The following is an 18242-nucleotide window of genomic DNA, read 5'->3' as shown; positions in this document are numbered from 1 at the left end:
TTCATCCCTCTTCATTCCCTTAAGTGACATAGACAGCTATGTCTGGTTCTGAAATCTTCCTTCTCTGACAGCCCTAACTGCACTGTCTGGTTTTGCGTACAGGCTTGACACAAGCTAGAGTCACCAGAGAGGATTTGACATAAGCTAGTCATCAGTTGAGAAAAAGCTTCGGGCAGGGTGTAGCTGGTGCACACCTTTAATCCCAACACTGGAGAGGCAGAGGGAGGTGGATCTCTGTGAGTTCGAGACCAACCTGGTCTACTGAGAAAGTTCCAGGACAGGCCCCAAAACAATGCAGAGAAACCCTGTCTCGAAAAAAAAAAAAAAAAAAGGAAAAGAAAAAAGAAGAGAAAAAGATTCCATGAAATCAAGATGTAAGGCATTTTGTTAACTAGATAGCCCATTCCATTGTGGGTAGAGCTGTCCATAGGCTTGTGATCCTGGGTTCTATTAGAAAGCAGGGTGAGCAAGGTAAGGAAAGGAAGCCAGTAAGCAGTGTTCTTCTATGGCCTCTTTATCAGCTCCTGCATCCAGGATTCTGCCCTGTTTTGAACTCCTGTCCTGACTTCCTTCAGTCATGATCACCAGTGTGGAAGTTTAAGTCAGATAAAAACTTTCCTTCCCAAATTATTTTTTGGTCATTGCGTTTCATCACAGCAATAGAAAGCCTAGCTCAGACACCCCTCCAAAAGCATTGGCAGAATTTTACTAGCAACTTTTTCCAGTGCTGAAGAAGAAAAATAGTAGACTTATATAAAGTAGTGTTTTATTTAAAAGTTCACTAACTATTGTAGCTTTCTTTAAAATATATTAGAATTAGGTTGTCACAGGGAGACAGTCTTTGTGTCTGGGTGAAGAACACATGAGATTCTTTGGTGAAAACAGAAAAAAAAAGAATATAGCATTTAGTGAGAAACCTTATGAAAGGATGTTATCCTCAAAGGAGTCAACAGCAAGTGGCTTTTTAGACTTATTTGAGGAACATATGTAGCCAGACAATCCCTCATGAACTTTGAAGATGTCAACCTAATCTAGATAATTCCTCATGGAGAAAGCCTTTTGTGGTGATTTTAAATTGTGTAAAGTTGACAAATTAAACCTTTAGTTACTAACGCTTGCAATATGCATTAAACATTTCCAAACTTTTAGAATTGGTAGTCTTAATATATACCATACAAATTGTTTTATTTAATTTTATAAGAGGAGGAAAGAAAAACCCAGGAGATGGTTTCAGCCCCTCTCAGATCATTAGCATTGAAGGCTGGCCTAGAACTCACAACAGCTGCCTTCCTTCCTGGAGCATTCCTCTCATCATTCACTGCTTCCCATAACTGCTGACAGATCTAGCTGTTCCAGATCTGTGCCAGCACACAGAGGCTTTGTAAGTCACCTTTATTTCGTCAAATATTTTATCTCTTCCTGCCTCCCCACCCCTGGAACATGCTTCTTATAATTCATAGGCCATGGATAAATATAAAAAGCCCCTATCTTCATCTGAATTGACCTTTATGTATGTATCATTTTCCCTCTTGCTCGTGGTTCTTTCCTTTCAATCATTTCTCATAGTCTGCACTTGTGGTTTGATAGAGCACTGAACTGGTTTGCTGCTTGAGCTTGTGTCCTTTACCAAACAGATGGCTCTTGGTCACTACTCATTTGTAGGATAGTATTAGTTATAATGTATATTATCTCTTGGGGTGTCTGGAAAAGCGAACCATGGCATGGAGTTTTATAGGCTTTAGCATGCTGTACTACTTCATCTATTAGTGCTGTGATACAATATCATCATGAAGGCAACTTATGCAAGAAAGAGTTTATTTGAGCATAAGTTTCCATAGAGTTAGAGGCTGTAATAGTCTGGCAGTAAGTGGCAAATACAGCAGCTGGAGCATTAATATGAGAACAGCAAGCATGACACACAGAAAGCAAGCTAGAAGTGATGCTGCTTGCCTCTTGAAGCCCACTCTACTGACATATTATCTCCAACAAGGCTGTACCATTTAAACTTCTCAAACTACTGGATACAAAGTATGTAAATGTCTGAGACTACCTGTGGTGTAAGTCTCACTCAGCCTATTACAGATACTGAGCAGTTATAAATTATCAAGATACCTTGCATCTCCATCCATCAGTCATTAATGTTCTGGTTAATGTGGGATTAGTTGCATATCTTCACTTACTTTTTCCTCTTCTCATCATGGGAATTAACTATGTGTTACTGAAATGTGACAAAATATTGGATTTGAGATGTTGGACTTTAGAAATACATCAGTTTTTTACACAGAACTCAGTTCTTTATCCAGCATTTAAGACTTTGTTATTATTGCTGATAATAACTATCTTTATTTTCATTAATGGTTTTCAAAGCTTTAATTATTGTTTAGCTCTTTGTACTGTTACTTTAGCATTTTAGCATTACTGATTAATCCCAGTATTTCCAGTATATGCTTGAGGGGACTATTTTGTTAATATTTTAAAATTTCATCGTGTTTATTCAGAATTTCATGTTAAGCACTCCCTTAGAACAATCAATGGTCACATATGAAGCATTCACACTAAGGTTTTACTTTATTCATTCAGTCACAATTGAGTAGTGGAAACACTGAATACAACAGTTTCATTGCTGAATACAATTTGCAGCTTTCCACCAACAGTTTTATAACACACTTAAACAAAATTGGATCATATGTAGCAAAGCAGACTGTCTTGTGCCTTCACTGCATAAATTGTTAGGGACAAATCCTTGTATCATTTTAAAAAAAAGAAGAGGAGTTTTCTTTCTAAAACACTCAAAGCTGATGATAAATAAAGAGTATTTTTTGTTGTTATAACGAATTTCTTGGCAATGAACAAATTAGAAGGAAATTGAAATGGAAAATGTTATTGTTCAGCATTAGTTTATTTCTTTTTCCAAACTGCTTATGCCAATATACATGCAGTGTTTTCATATTTAAAGTAAGAAAAATATCGCCTCTTTGACAAAAAGGAAAACACACATAAAAAAGCATCACTAAAAGTTTTAATTTAAATATAATGTTGTTATAATTAGGGCATCCTCCTCAGTGAATATTTCCATATTTGTATAAGAATTATATGAAAATAAAGAACCTTCTTTGTGTTTAAAATGATTCTTTAAATACTAAGTTTTCATGGGCTATAGATCACCAAAATATAGATGGATAAATCTTTAAAGAAAACTTATGTGTTTGAGTCCCTTACAAACAGGACATGATATTATATTACTCCTGAATATAACAGCTGTTTGATATACTTATTTACATTCCTCCTGGATACACATACTTCTCCAAATCTAAAGAAAATCAGACAAGGCATAAATTGTGCAAGAAATCTGAAGGTAGAAAATGGCTCATCTGTTTTTAAACATGAAAGCTCGCTGTTTCTCTCCTTAAACATTCTAAAGAAGGGCTAATTCTTACCCATTCTGTTCAAGTGATTATAGACACTAAATGGCCACAATTATGTTGCTGCATATGAATGTGGTGTTTGATGAATGTAACTACAACAATCACAAAGCAATAGTACGAAGAAGAAAAATGTGGTAAACTGTCATTTTTTAAAATTGCCACACTGAAGCAAAATTATAATGTACATACTTTGAAAGACATAAATTGCCCACTTGATAAGATCTGTTGGTAAGTACATTTTATTATAAATAGCAACAACTTGATATTTCCTTTCTATTACACAAATCAGTTATTGTTTTTATTGCATAGAATATATGTATGTCATAGGAACAGAGACCATATTTTCATTAATAGATACAAATAGTTATGTAATTATTAAAATATTACAAAAGAGATAAGTTGGGTCGTGAAAATTCACATATCTATTTAGAATCTGAATTTCAATATTCAACTTTGGTACTTAAAAAGAACTTGGAAAACACTATTCATTTTAAATTATCTATTCATTTTAAATAATTGTTCATTGGACTTGATTCCTTGTACAAAGTGCAATTTTGCCCCACCCAGTGGCTGCCTAATAAGCAGTTCCCAGGACAGATAGAATCCTTTCCCTGATGGAATTGGGGTGAGGAGCACAGAAGGGTCGAATCTGTCCCTGTTGCTCAGACTTGCACATGAGGCCATTGTCTCAATCAGTGATTCTGCCATCTGTACTCTGCTGAGGGGCAAAAGCACAAGTGTGCCAGCAGCTTCAGGGCTACCACCTGCTTCATTACAAGAGGAGAGCTCAAAGTCAACTACCCACTCATCACAGATATGAAAAAGAAGAAAGAGGCAGACATCTCAGATACTAAGATTGGATTAGTAAGAAGAGGAGGGAAGGGATCAACACATGTAACAAAAATAAATAAATAAACCAATAATGAAATAAATGAACAAATCCAGGAATGTTTATTATGTGCTAAGCATTTGAATTTGTTGGGTAGTTTAGCCTATTTTCTGTATCTTTAGCACAAGATGAATTCGAATTTGATTGCTTATACATTGTTTTGAAGAGCAAAACTTTTGTATAGCACAGTGACTGAGAGAGGTAAAAATCTATGTTGAACCACAGGGAAATATTTACATCTGAGTTCTACAGACTGTGTGCATATCAGAAGAGGAGGAACTAAGAGAGAGAAGGGGACAGGAAAAGACAGGGAGAAAGGGGAGGAAAGATGGCAGGGGAGGGTGAAAGAGAAATGCACTGAAGGTGAGTCAGGGAGAGGAGGCAAGGAGACAAAGAGTTGGGCAAGTATGGACTTTCTTAGTCAAAGGAGTGCCAGCTGCAGGAGCCCCATACCATATCAAAGTTCTCCCGAAGCTCCGAGAACTTTTTCTCTAATTTGATACTCAATCAATTCCTTTCGCATTGACATGTTTCTATTTCTGTTCTAGTCACTAGGGATTTAAGATATGTTGTTTTAAATAGAGCGTCAGCTATTTTCTCATACATTCCTCCAATAATTACTCTGAAGGTTTTTTTTTTTTTTGTTGTTTGTTTGTTTGGTTTTACGAGACAGGGTTTCTCTGTATTGTTTTGGAGGCTGTCGGTCCAACCCGGCCTCGAACTCACAGAGATCTGCCTGCCTCTGCCTCCCGAGTGCTGGGACCACCGCCCGGCCTGAAGTTCTTTTAAGAGTGATCTATAATTTTAAAACTGGAAGACATTCCTACGCCTGTGGAAGTACACGCTTAAGAGTGAAACCACAGGGATTTAAGGTTTGTGTAAAGGTTCAAAGTTTCTCTGCAACATAGACACAATTCTTCCCTTCAGTGTTGCTGCTGCTGTGAAATCTGCATGCTGACACTAAATACACGCATTGTTTCAGTTGCATTTCTGTGTCTAATGATGTTAGGGCTTTTCCCTACAATTATTGGCTTATTGTATAGTTTCTACCAAAACACATCCATATATTCAAAAACTGTAATATTTTATAGGTTCTTTGTGTATTGTAAATATAAAGTCTATTTGAATAACTATTTCTAGTCTGGATGAGCTGCTTCACAAGAATAATAACAATACTCAGGAGGGAGATGCAGGCAGAAATCTGTGTGTTCAAAGCCAGCCTGGACTGCAAAGTCCTATCCATGCCAATCAAGAGTGCACAGTGAAACCCTGTGTCAAACAAACAAACAAATGGAAAGGTAAACAAAAGAAAGAGAGAAAAAATCACAAAAGTTTTTTATTATGTACATATGCTTTTTTTCTTTCTTACTATTATCTGTCAATTCAAAGTGTTTTGTTATTCTGATCAAGTCCAATATTGTTAGCGTCATAAGTAGGATTCCATTTCCAAATTCAAGGACACAAAAATTCCAAGATTTTTCCTATGACCTTTGTTTTATTTTGTTTGTTTTTGTTCAAGTAACCTACCTATTTGCCACTAGTATTGTATATACTGATGAGAAATCCAACCAAATTTTTTCGCATTTGTATTCCAGTTGTAACACAAAATCTTTTTTTTTTTTTGGTTTTTCAAGACAGGGTTTCTCTCTATTGTTTTGGAGGCTATCCTGGAACTTTCTCTGTAGACCAGGCTGAACTCGAATTCATGGAGGTCTGAACTGACTCTGCCTCCTGAATGCTGTAATTAAAGGCATGTGCCACCAAGTCTAGTTAACTTCCTTATTTTTAAAGACAGATTTGTCCCTATTAAGCAGACTTAGTGAAATGTAACTAACAAATTTGCTAAAATTAGAGGGCTGTATGTATGGTCTCTGTCTGCTACATATATTACATAAGTGTATATACTGGCACTATACTATTTTTACAACTAAGGTCTTTAGTAAATTTTGAAATTGGAAACTGGTGATCTTAAACATTTGCTTTTTCTTTTCCAAGCTCGCGTTAGCCACTTGAGTTATGCTCAAATTCCATATGACATAAAAATTCAAATGCTCATGTTATTACAGAATTAGTGCCTTTTGGATTCACTTGTGTCTTAATACAGATTTATTTTTTGTGGTTTATATGGTATATTATAGTCTGAAAATTTTCAATGGAAAATTCCAGAAATCGTGAGTGACTGGTTTTAACATAATTCTGAGTAGTGGGGTAAAAATCCACACACTCCACTTTGTTTCATGATTGTCTCATGAATCAATAAATACATGTGGAATGTGTTTATTATACCTGCCCAATTTTTTTTTTTGTTCAAAGCCACTGTGTTTTCTGGATATATTGTTGCTCTCTCCCAGATCTTGTGTAAAAGTAACTTTTATTTCACTTAGAGAACAGTGATAAAAATCAGATGCAGCAACTAAAATCCAACAGGTGGTTCATTAAATAAAATATAAGTCCACATCAACACAAGAAGGGTGATCACTGCATAACTTTTTATTTCATACAGACCTTATAATCTGACTCTCATTGCATATTGTTTTTTTTTAACTAAGACTTTTTCTAGAACCAAGTTTGAACCTAACTTAGAGAGTGTTCCATGTGCAATTAAAACAATGTTTGCTGATAATGTTAGGTGAAGTGTTCCAGTTCCTGGATGATTCATTGTGCTGTACAAGTTATCTAGTCCCACACTGATCTCCTGCCTAGATGTTCTATCCTTTCTTAAAAGGGATACATTGATGTCTCCAATAATTATTATAGAAATGGTATTTCTTCCTTTATTTCTATCAAAGTTTACTTTATGTTTCAAAGAGGAAAGTAGTTTTTCTTGATATATATATATGTTATTTAATTCAGTAAAGTTAGTATCTTTTTTATTTTTAAATTTAAGTTAGAAACAAGGTTGCTTCACATGTTAATCCCAGGTCCTTCTCCCTCCCCCACCAACCCCCCCCATGCCCTCCCACCAAATCCCCACTCATTTTGCCCTAGAGAGTAAGGCCCTCCATGGGGGGGTATCAATAGTCTGTCATTTCATTCAGGGCAGGGCCTAGGCCCTTCCCCCAAGAGTCCAGGCTGAGAGGGCATCTCTCAAAGTCCATTTGTATGCCAGGGATAAATATTGATCTACTACCCAAGGCTCCATAGATTGCCTAGACCTCCTCACTTACACTCACATTCAGGGGATCTGGATCAGTCCCATGCTGGATTTCTAGCCATCATTCTGGTGTTTAAGAGCTTCCCCTCATTCAGGTCAGCTGTCTCTGTGGATTACACAAGCCCAGACCTGACCCCTATTATCATCAGACCTTCCTCTCTATCTCTCTGTGTTCCTTGAGTTCAGCTCAGTGTTTATCCCTGGGTATCTGCCTCTGCTTCCACCAGAAGGTTGAAGGTTCTGTTTCCCAGACGCTCTGGCAGTGGAATTGTAGGCTGGCACTCCCCTTATCTATGTCTAAAATCCATATATAAGTGAGTGCATACCATGTTTGTGTTTTTGTAACTGGGTTACCTCACTCAGGATGGTTTCTTCTAGTGCCATCCATTTGCCTGCAAATCTCAAGATTCCATAGTTTTATTCCACTGAATAGTACATGAATTGATGTTTCTTTGTAAGGAGGTAAAGCTGATCTATATGTGACATCCATAATGTCTCTTGTAACCTTTTAATATAAAGTATATTTTTCCTAATCTTCATAAGTTTATGCTAGCTCTCTTTTGTTTACTATTTGGACATACAATGTAGTTTTCTAGTTTTTCACATTTTATTTATTTTTATTTTTTAAATTAAAGATGAGAATTATATGGGCAACAGGGACTAAATCATGTTTTTTATATCATTGTGCTGGGAATTGTCATTGGATTTGAAAGTTTCACTCATTCCTTTTAAAGCTTCTCCCTCCACTCTCTTATTTTTTTCCATGAGTGAGTCTACATGTACACTTGCATGCTTCTACCTCAAGTGGATTTGCAAGGCTACACTGCCAAGTCCAGAACTGAAGCATCTATTAACAAAGCAAGACTAACACTTTTAATACTTGTTTTCTGTAGTCTTTTCAAAAAAGGACATTTTAATTTTACAGTGTAGATATTTTGTGTATAAGCATGTCTGTGCAGCATTTGTGCCTGGAGCCAGAGGAGACCAGAGGAGTCCATTGAATGTCCTGGGCCAGTTGTGGACTGACCTGTGGGTGATGAGAATTAAGCCTGAATCCTCTAGACTAGTCGCCAGTGCTTTTAATTTCTGAGACATCTCTCCAACTCCCTGTTTTCACTAAGTCTTATAGGGACCTTTCTTTCTGTCTGTTACATTTTTGTGTTTAATTGATGATTTTAACAAACTAGATGCTCTTTGCTTTGTGTGTGTGTGTGTGTGTGTGTGTGTGTGTGTGTGTGTGTGTGTGTGTGCGTGCGCGCGCATGCACATGCATGCCGGCGTTCATTTCTGAAATATTTTAGTTTTCATGGGGATTATATGTCAAATCCTATATTGATAGTAACTTACCTTTAATACTGTACAAGCATCCATACACCACTGCTTGTCCAAAATCGTGTCTTGCTTAGACAAATGTTATCTTTATAGGCTTCAGTTGAATCATTCAGAGTTTTCTTTGCTGCATCTGGGTGCTTTGCAATATTCACGTAATTTTAAAAGTACTATTTCTACTTCTGTGAACATCATCTTGCAATTTCATATAATCTAATTTTTAAAACAATGCTCTATAATTTGAGAAGAATGAAGTATTCAGGATTTTACTGTAGAATGAATTTCTAAGACTGAATGCTTTGTAATATTTTATATGACCAAGTTTTAAAATGGAATTTATCATGATGTATTCTTTCACCACTTTATTGTCTATTAAATGCAATTTCATGGCCACCTTATTATACACAGACAAGTGAACTGAATTATTGAGTATGGTAAAACTTAAGTAATACCAAAGAGAATTTTCAATTTTTGAGGAACATATATTCAGTTCTTTTTATAGTCACTCTAAAGGAGAATGAAGATTGATATGAGAAGAATGCGATAAAAACCTTATTGATGATTACAATATTGAGTTTTAAAAAAAGAATTGCTTTATTCCTTAGTTTCTGCAGATATGAATTCCTAGTTATAATAGCTTTCTATTTAAAAGGAAATTTGTGCTCATGTCTGGAATAAAATAATTATTCAATTGGAAAGCTACTGACTTACATTTTAAAAGATTTTTAAAAAGTTTATCACAATGTTATAATCAGTAACAAATATGTATCTTATAAATCCTCAAAATCTGAGTCTTTGTTATCAGGCAAGAACATTTAGGTTTGATTTTAAATAGTAAAAGCCAAATCTAAATGATTTCTTGATTAAGGAGATGTTTGAATCAGATAAACTCTCATGTTTTTTGAATATAAAAATCAATTTTTTGTCTGCTTTCTTCTGACATATTTGCAATTTTAATGCGGTTTTGACTTTATTACTTCTGATATAATACAGTCCTATTCATTTGTTGATGGTATATTTTTTATTGGTTTTTTTTTTTTTAGTTTGAGAACTGAAGACAGCTAGGAATTCTGATGATCTCAAGGAGTTCATAAGTAACATCTCCCTACATATGTGCTGGCTAGTTTAAAGTCAACTTGATACAAGATATTTTCATCTGAGAGGAGGGAAACTCAATTAGAAAAATACCTCCATAAGAGCAGACTGCAAAGCATTTTCTTAGTGACTTATGGGAGATGACTCAGTCTATGTTTTGGGGGGTCATCACGGCCTATGTTTTGGTGATCCTGGGTTGTATGAGAAAGCAGGATGAACAAACCATGTTGAGTAAACCACTAAACATCATTCATGATTGTCTCTGAATCAGCTCCTGCCTCCAAGTATCTGCCCTTTTTGAGTTTCTGGTTTGACTTCCCTGTATTGATATATTATTTATGACTTATTAAAGCTTGGCTGGACAATTAGAAAGCAAAGCCAGTCACAAGTCATAGAATCTAGGCCCACAACTTTAATCCCAGCAGCCGGAAACTAGGAGATGCTGGTACACATCTTTAATAATGGGACTCAGGATTAAGAGGTAAAGGGATTTCTGTTTGTCCAAGTCCAGCCAGATCTATACAAGATCCATCCCTGAAGAGAAAAAGCTCACAAAAACATGATCTCAGCATCTGTAATCATGGGCATTTAATCCCAGCATTAGTGGGGTCTATAAAACAGGAGCAAGGTCTCAGAATGAGGAATTCATTCTCCATCCTCCTTGAGGACAGGAAGATCTCCAGTCTCAGGATTCTCCAGCCATGCTGAGGAGAAGCAGCACGATAAGAGATAGTTAGTTGCCTGTTTATTACTTTGCTTTCTGTTCTTCAGCTTGAAACTGATATCTGTCTCTGGGTCTTTTAAATTTTTCGTGCAACACTCCTCTTGATGATGGTTAAGCTGAAATAAACCCTTTTCTCCTCAAGTTGTTTTGGACACAGGAATTCATTAAAGTAAGAGTAGCACAAAGAATGCATCACAAATAGAGTAACTTATATGAACAGTCAAATTGTGGTGTCAGGAAACACATGAAACATCTATTAGTAATTATAAGAGATTTAAAACTTTTCTTATCTGTAAACATAAGCACATACCAGCATATATACCTAAATGAAGTTAGATAAAACTTTAGCATGTTTCTCAAAACAGCCTCAACTTTTGTGTATAGGAATGTAGCTTTAAAAATAGACACCTAAGGTGTAAGGTAGGGCTCCATGGAAAGGATCACAGGAATTGGAGTTTCGGTGGTTTGAATGAAAATAGACCCCATAGACTCATACTGCTGGAGGTATGACCTTGCTGGAGCAGATGTGACCTTATTGGAGTTTCAGAAACTCAAGTTAGGTTCAGTGTCAATCTCTCTTCCTAGTGCCTCTTAATCCAGATGCAGAACTCGCAATGATTTCTCTAGCACCATGTCTGCCTGCACCCTGCCATGCTTGCTGCCACAACTGAACTTCTGAAAATGTAAACCAGCCCCAATTAAATGTTTTCCTTTATAAGATTTGCCTTTGTCATGTTTTTTTTCCCCAGAGCAATGGGAACACTAAGACAGAGTATTTCACTTTATGTAAAGTAATTTCATTTTCTATTTGCTAAAATGATCACTTTTGTATTTATGTAGCTGTTTATAGGTTTATAGGTATCAACAGCTTAGAGGAGGTTGCTGTCTTTGTTTGTGTAAATGGAAAAGGTCTTATCTTTAAGAATAAAAATACATGCTTTTAGTGCCCTACTTAGAAACATGAGAACATCACCAAATAATACCTGGAACCAGATATAAATTCTATAATCTGAAAACATCTGGGAAAGTTTTGAGGCAGGTGTAGTATAGCGCTATTGTTCTCCATACTGTGTTTACTCCTGAGATAAAGTGATGAATAATAAATGAATGTGTAAAGAGTAATTTAAAAATATTGAAATAAATTTAGACTTCATTTTAAAAAAAGAATTACTGTATTAAAGTAGTAATATTATTGATAATTTCATTAATATATGTTATAGAGAGAAAATTTTCTGTTAATATGAACCAAGAATCTTGATATATTAGTGGGTTTATTTGTGTGTCCTGAATATTTATATACAACCCTTTGTAGAAGCAGGAAAAGCAAAAGATTTCAGTGTTAACATGAATCTTGGCAAACACAGTGAAGTTTGAATGCCCAGGTGTGATGGCTACAACCCTGTCTCCTGCCTATCAATCTGATGACTGGCTTTTTCCACTATTTCATTTCTTTGTCTTATTAAGGATAGGTTAGAGAACAGACCACCACACTGTGATGAATAGTAGTTATTTGGAAAATGTACCAATGAATATATGTCTATTTTTAAATTAATCTATGAATTAATTTTCCACAGCTTGATCTCAGTTTCTCCACCCTCCTGCCTTTCCTCCAAGCCTCTCCAATAGCATAAAAAAATAACAGATCCAGAGACATATATTGAGATTCATGCTGAAGATCAGAGAAGCTAAGCAGGTGAATACTAGCTCTTACCTCTGCCTCAGCTCAGACCAAAGGGGAAATCTGCAGACTGCTCCCAACTTCACTGCTCCTCATATTCATTCAGACCACTACGCTGTCCTCAACATGGCTAGATACTAATTCTTAGCCTTAATGCCTCTACCTGCTATACCTCTCACATCCAGGGATTAAAGATGTGAGCTCTGATTCATTCCCTGGTAACTCAGTGTGGTCTTGGACTCTGAGACACATCTGCTTTTCTTCAGAGTCCTGGGATTAAAGGTGTGTTCCACCACTGTCTAGTTTCTATAGCTGCTGGCATTAAAGGTGTGTATCACCACTGACTGATCTCTATAGCTTGAGGCTGATTTTTCTTTCTGAATTCTCAGGAAAGCTTTAATAAATCAAAAATAATATATCACCACACCCTCCCCTCAACATTTCCCAAACCACGCAAGCACTTCCTCTTCTTTCCTTCAGGAAAGTGCAGGCCTTCCATGTGTATCAGGTAGCCATGGGGTATCAAATTGCAGCAATTCTAGTCACCTCCTCTCCTATTAAGGTTGTATGAGAAAACCCAGCAGGAGGAAAAGTTTGAAAGAATAGGCAACATGTCCATAAAAAAAATGGATAAAGAAAATGTGATACATTTACACAATGGAGTATTACTCAGCTCTTAAAAAATGACATCATGACAATTTCAGGAAAATGGATGGAAATAGAATAGATCATCCCAAGTGACCCGGAAAGACAAACAAGGTATATATTCAACTGTGGGTACATATTAGCTGTGAATTAAAGGATAATTATGCTACAATCCACAGACTCAGAGATGCTAAGGAAGTCTCAAGGTAGAACAAAAGACTCTGAGTTTTCAAAAACGTTATTCAATTTTACCAACATTCTATTACATGGCACATATTAACATAGTGGTGTTTGCAAACTAAATTATTTTTTCTTCAGGTAGTATTTTGAAAAACATTTAAAATAGTTAAGTCACTTTGATGTTGCTACATTTGACCAGCATTTCTGATCATTTTAAACCAAAATTGACACACTGAATGACTAGAGTGTAGTATGTTATAAAGCCAAACAGCTAGAAATTTTCTTCCAGAATAAAGCATGGACTAAATAGAGGAAGAGTCTCTAAAAACAGCAACATTGGGGCTAGGCAACTTCAACAAAAATAAATGGAACTTGTTGAATTTAGCATGTTTTTGTAATGATTTTTACAGTTATTATTTGTATTATGCATTCATAAAAATATTTGCTCTTCTTAATTAGTTTTCCCATGTAGGAAAGTTTTTTTTGGGGGGGAAAGGACAATTTTTTAAAGATTCATTTTTTATTAAGCATACAATATTCTGCCTGCATGCATTCCTACCTATTCACTAGAAGAGGGCACCAAATCTCATTACAGATGGGTATGAGCCCCCGTGTGGTTGCTGGGAATTAAATTCAAGACCTCTGCAAGGGCAACCAGTGCTCTTAACCCCTGAGCCATCTCTCCAGTCCAGGAGATAATCTTTAAAGTCAGGGTAAAAGTGATTTCCTATAAAGGAAATAGGACACTTTGTTCAAATTTATGTAATTAGACCATTTTAAGACACGGTAACATTTGTTCTTTCTGATAGTATGAAAAATCATTTGAAAGATTGAATTAATGATATAGAAATTTCAAGTAGGTGCTAAACTGAAATTTTCTTTCCTCTCACCAGCTTTCATAGTTCCAAAAGTTGCTTTGTGGGCTAATGGGAAATAAGAGGTATCAATTGTTTTACTTAACTGGAAGTCCTATGATCTAGAAACCCAGACTGCAAGCCCAGATATATTCATTTGTGGAATAGTGGGAATATTGTAATTGCAGTAACCACCTGTGGTTTTTTTTGTTTGTTTGTTTATATTTTGATAAGGGGACTTGTTTCACAGATTATAATCCATTCCTAGCATTACAAACTTGACAAGAAAAACAAAATTGGACAAACAATCCAGGCAGTGGTGGTACATGCCTTTAATCCCAGACCTAGGGCAGCAGAGGCATGTGGATCTCTGTGAGGTTCAAGGCCAGCCTGGTCTACATAGCTATTTCCAGGACAGCAAAGACTGTTACAGAAACCCTGTTTAAACCCCCTGCCCTAAAAAAGTAACAAACAAAAAATATGGTGGGGGATTTTATAGGCCTTAAGAAGAAATGAGTGCTACTGTTACTAATTAGTATAGCATTAAAAATCAAGTTGATTCTAAATATATGTTTACTCCCATTGAAAAGTGATATTCTTACTCTTCATCATAGAAGCTTGTCTTTCCAGTGAATGGTGGTCAATGCAGAGATTCAAGGCTGCAAAGAGCACTGAGACACCTGGCGGTGGTGGTGTACGCCCTTAATCCCAGTACTCAGGAGGCAGAGGCAGCAGCCTGGTCTACAAGAGCTAGTTCCAGGACAGCCTCCAAAGCCCCAGAGAAACCCTGTCTTGAGAAACCAAAAAAAAAAAAAAAAAAAAAAAAAAAAGAGTATTGAGACTAAGTGACAGAAAAGTGCACAGCCCAAAGCAAGACATTTACATCAAGTTTAACTATAAGGTTTAACACACACTGTGAAAGTGACCACAGAAAGAATGTAACAGCTAACATACAGGGTGTAAAGGGGGCTGCAAAATATGATTTTCCAGGGAGAGACACAGTCATTGCAATCCAGAACTCGCAACACCTGAGGATGCTTTTACTGGATATACATAAGAATGAATTTCATAGGAATGGGGTTCAGGGGCCCTACCTCTCGCTGTTGAACTATTTGCCACTGATAGGAACAGAGAGAAAGTTGATCATTGTTCTCAGTTCTGTACCCTCTGCTTATCTATCTGAGTCCAATCCAATAGTCTCACAAATGATGTTTATTTGAAGAAAATTAGCCACACATACCCCAATTAGAAATATAGATAGACAGACAGACAGACAACAGACAGAGAGACAGAAGATAGATGTCATGAATCTTGGAAAGGGACTAATACTGATAACGGGTGTGAGACTTGATAAGAGCAGGAGGTAGATAGGGTTTAGGGGAGAGGGCAATCGAATGCACTATACATGCAGGTATTGTTGCCTGTGGCCATGACATTGGAGCAGAAGGTGGTAATTGATTTCAGAAGATCAGCTCACCAGAATGCAAGGCAATGATAGGTAAGTCTTGCATAGGCAAGCTCCTCCCCTCCCCCAAGGGCTTCAGCTCTAAAATAACACTTGCTACTGCTGTGTCTTTGTATGTTTGCAACTGGAATTTTTCTCTGGTGTCTGGCATAGAGTGAATACCTTTAATGTAGTGGAATTATCTCAAGGAAATGTCGGTTCTACCGGGCATTTTTACCTGTGGATTATTATGAAGGTGATTTCCTCTTAAGCTATGCTGTTCAATTGAAGCAATGATTTTATGCAATAATAGTGTTTGCTTAAATAGAATTTTGATGAGTAAAGGTTTTTGATAAATATAATAAGAGATTATGATAAAGGCTAGTTAGTGGGAAATTCAATATCAGGTTGCACACAACCCTGATAGAGCAGGGCAGGCAAAGGATAGAAAATAGGAACAAGGAAGTGTCAAACAGCTAGATTTTATGAGTTTCTCTTGAGGAGCCATATAGAATGTGTCTTAGTTTAATCATTAAGGAAAAAAGTATGTCCCAGCAGCTAAGCTAGCTCAAGTTTTTTTGTCATTAATGTTGAGAGATGTGTGTGTCATAGCTAAAACAAAACTGTAAATGACTTAAGGTCAGCTTAAGAAGCTTTTATTATTGATTTTAAGGTAGAAATCTTGGGGACCGACTTAAACTTTAGAAAGACACATAGATGAGTGTGAGACTCCTTGAGGACAAGAAACAAGAACACAGACAGTCAAATTAGTATTAACTAAAGTGCCATTCTTTTTAGGGTGTGTAGGAGATCAAGGGTGATGATTAATTCTTTGTACCCATTTCTACTCTCAGCTTCCTGATTACATAAAAAAATTGAGGAATATGTATGCACCTGTATCCTGAGGATTCAAAATAGAGCTGACTGTTTATTTTTCATATAAAATTTTTAGAATTGTGGTTCTTTTAAGGTTTCTAAAATAAGATTACTTGGAGATGCATAATAAAATGCTTGGTCCTTTCTTTGTAACAGAAAAATGTAGCCTGCCACTAAAAGAAATGACTGAGAAAAACATCTTGGTGACTTATACTATGCTAATACATAACAAATTGTTTGGATATGAATGCATGTGTGTTCTTGGTGATAATTTGCTTTTCCCCTGTTGTACATAAAATGTTTAGTCATGTAAGGGACATGAAAACATGATGTTTTTTTTATTTGCATTCATTGTAATCATTCACTTAAAAATAGATTGTAAACACATCTTAATTTTTATATTGCTTACGAGATTTTGCTGAGGAATATAAAAAGCAAGGAAAGAGTAAAGTCACAAGAGAAGGAAAGAAAAGTGAAAGATGACGAAGGAAAGTTGCAGGCAGAAAGAGACAGAAGGAATAGCTCGGGATAGAGGTAAGAAAAAAAAATAAAGGAGAGATGATAGAAAGAACACAAAGTTGTATGTGTGTGTTCCCTTTTCATCAGGACCAGAGAGTTAAAATTTATTCCCTCAGATAGAAAAGTTCAGGTGAGTGATTAACTCACAAGTGCTGAGGATCCACCTCAATTTCTAAAGTGCTGAAAACTGGTCATCACTGCAGCAACACATTGTGTTGTCAAAAATAAAAATAAAAAAATTCTTGAATTTCCGGGAATGTATCAGAAGAAATATATTTATGCGTCCTCAAAAATCAAAATTAAATACATGCAAATCAATTAAAATTAAGGAAAAGCTTCCATTAAAGTATCCTAAATACATTGTCACCAGTAACCAAAATTACATGTTTATAAGAAGTTCTACTTTTTAATTGATGTATTGTCGTGGAACCATTAATTCACCAACTGAAACTAAAGTATCTATTTAGTTTGGTGAAAATAAGTGATTGATAGGTCAGATAAAGGCCTTGAGTTAACCTTTGTAATGGAGATTAACCAAAACAGATGCAGTAGTGTGAGAACACACATTTCCTAAGGTTCTTCTTTGTTGTCAGTAACACTGTGGCTTCATTAGAGGCACCCAGGAATTCTGTCAACTCTTAACTAAACAATTAATGATACAGAATTCTGTCTATTTGGAAATTACTTTAGGGATAACACAATCATATGTCATAATTTTTTTCTTATATTCTGAAAAGTTTTATCTAAATGTACATAGTTGCTAGATAAGCATTAGAGATAAGATAGGTTTGAAAGCATAAAACAAAACTTTGATGAAAAAATTTAAGTAATGAAAATAGTAAGAGAAAATATCTATATTTAGAGGGATATTCTACTAATTATTGAAGCAACTTAAATTCTTAAGTTACACATTGTGATTACACTTTTGGCACTATAAATATACATTCACATTGTGTTTCTATGTAAAAATATGATAATGTGATATTGCAATATTTAGGAACACTGTTAAATATCTGGAAAGTTTTAAATCATTAAGTATAAGTTAAAAATAGTACTATTAAGTTATTTGGTAAGTTGGATAAACTTAGGTAATTGCAAATACTTAAGGAACCGTAAAACAATTCAATCAATTGTGTCCATAGCATGTGTCCACAGGATTTTTATGCCTAATGTTCTGTAAGTAATTATATTAGTTTTATCACTGATAGTAAATAAGTGACAGTATAGTTTAATACAGAAAAATAATTTTGATTCAAACAAGTGAATAATATGTTTCAGTTCAGATACACAAACATTAATTACATGATTTTAAAATTATTTATTATTTCACACACTCTTCTCCCTAATTAGTAGGCAGCTAAAACATCTCTATAAATCTCGCAAGTCTTCCTGTACGTATATCATGAACTTTGGTCATACTCATAAACTTT

Source organism: Mesocricetus auratus, unplaced genomic scaffold (assembly GCF_017639785.1).
Source record: "Mesocricetus auratus isolate SY011 unplaced genomic scaffold, BCM_Maur_2.0 Super-Scaffold_100676, whole genome shotgun sequence".
NCBI lineage: Eukaryota > Metazoa > Chordata > Mammalia > Rodentia > Cricetidae > Mesocricetus > Mesocricetus auratus.
The sequence above is the reverse complement of the archived record's forward strand: the minus strand, read 5'-3'. Positions refer to the sequence as shown.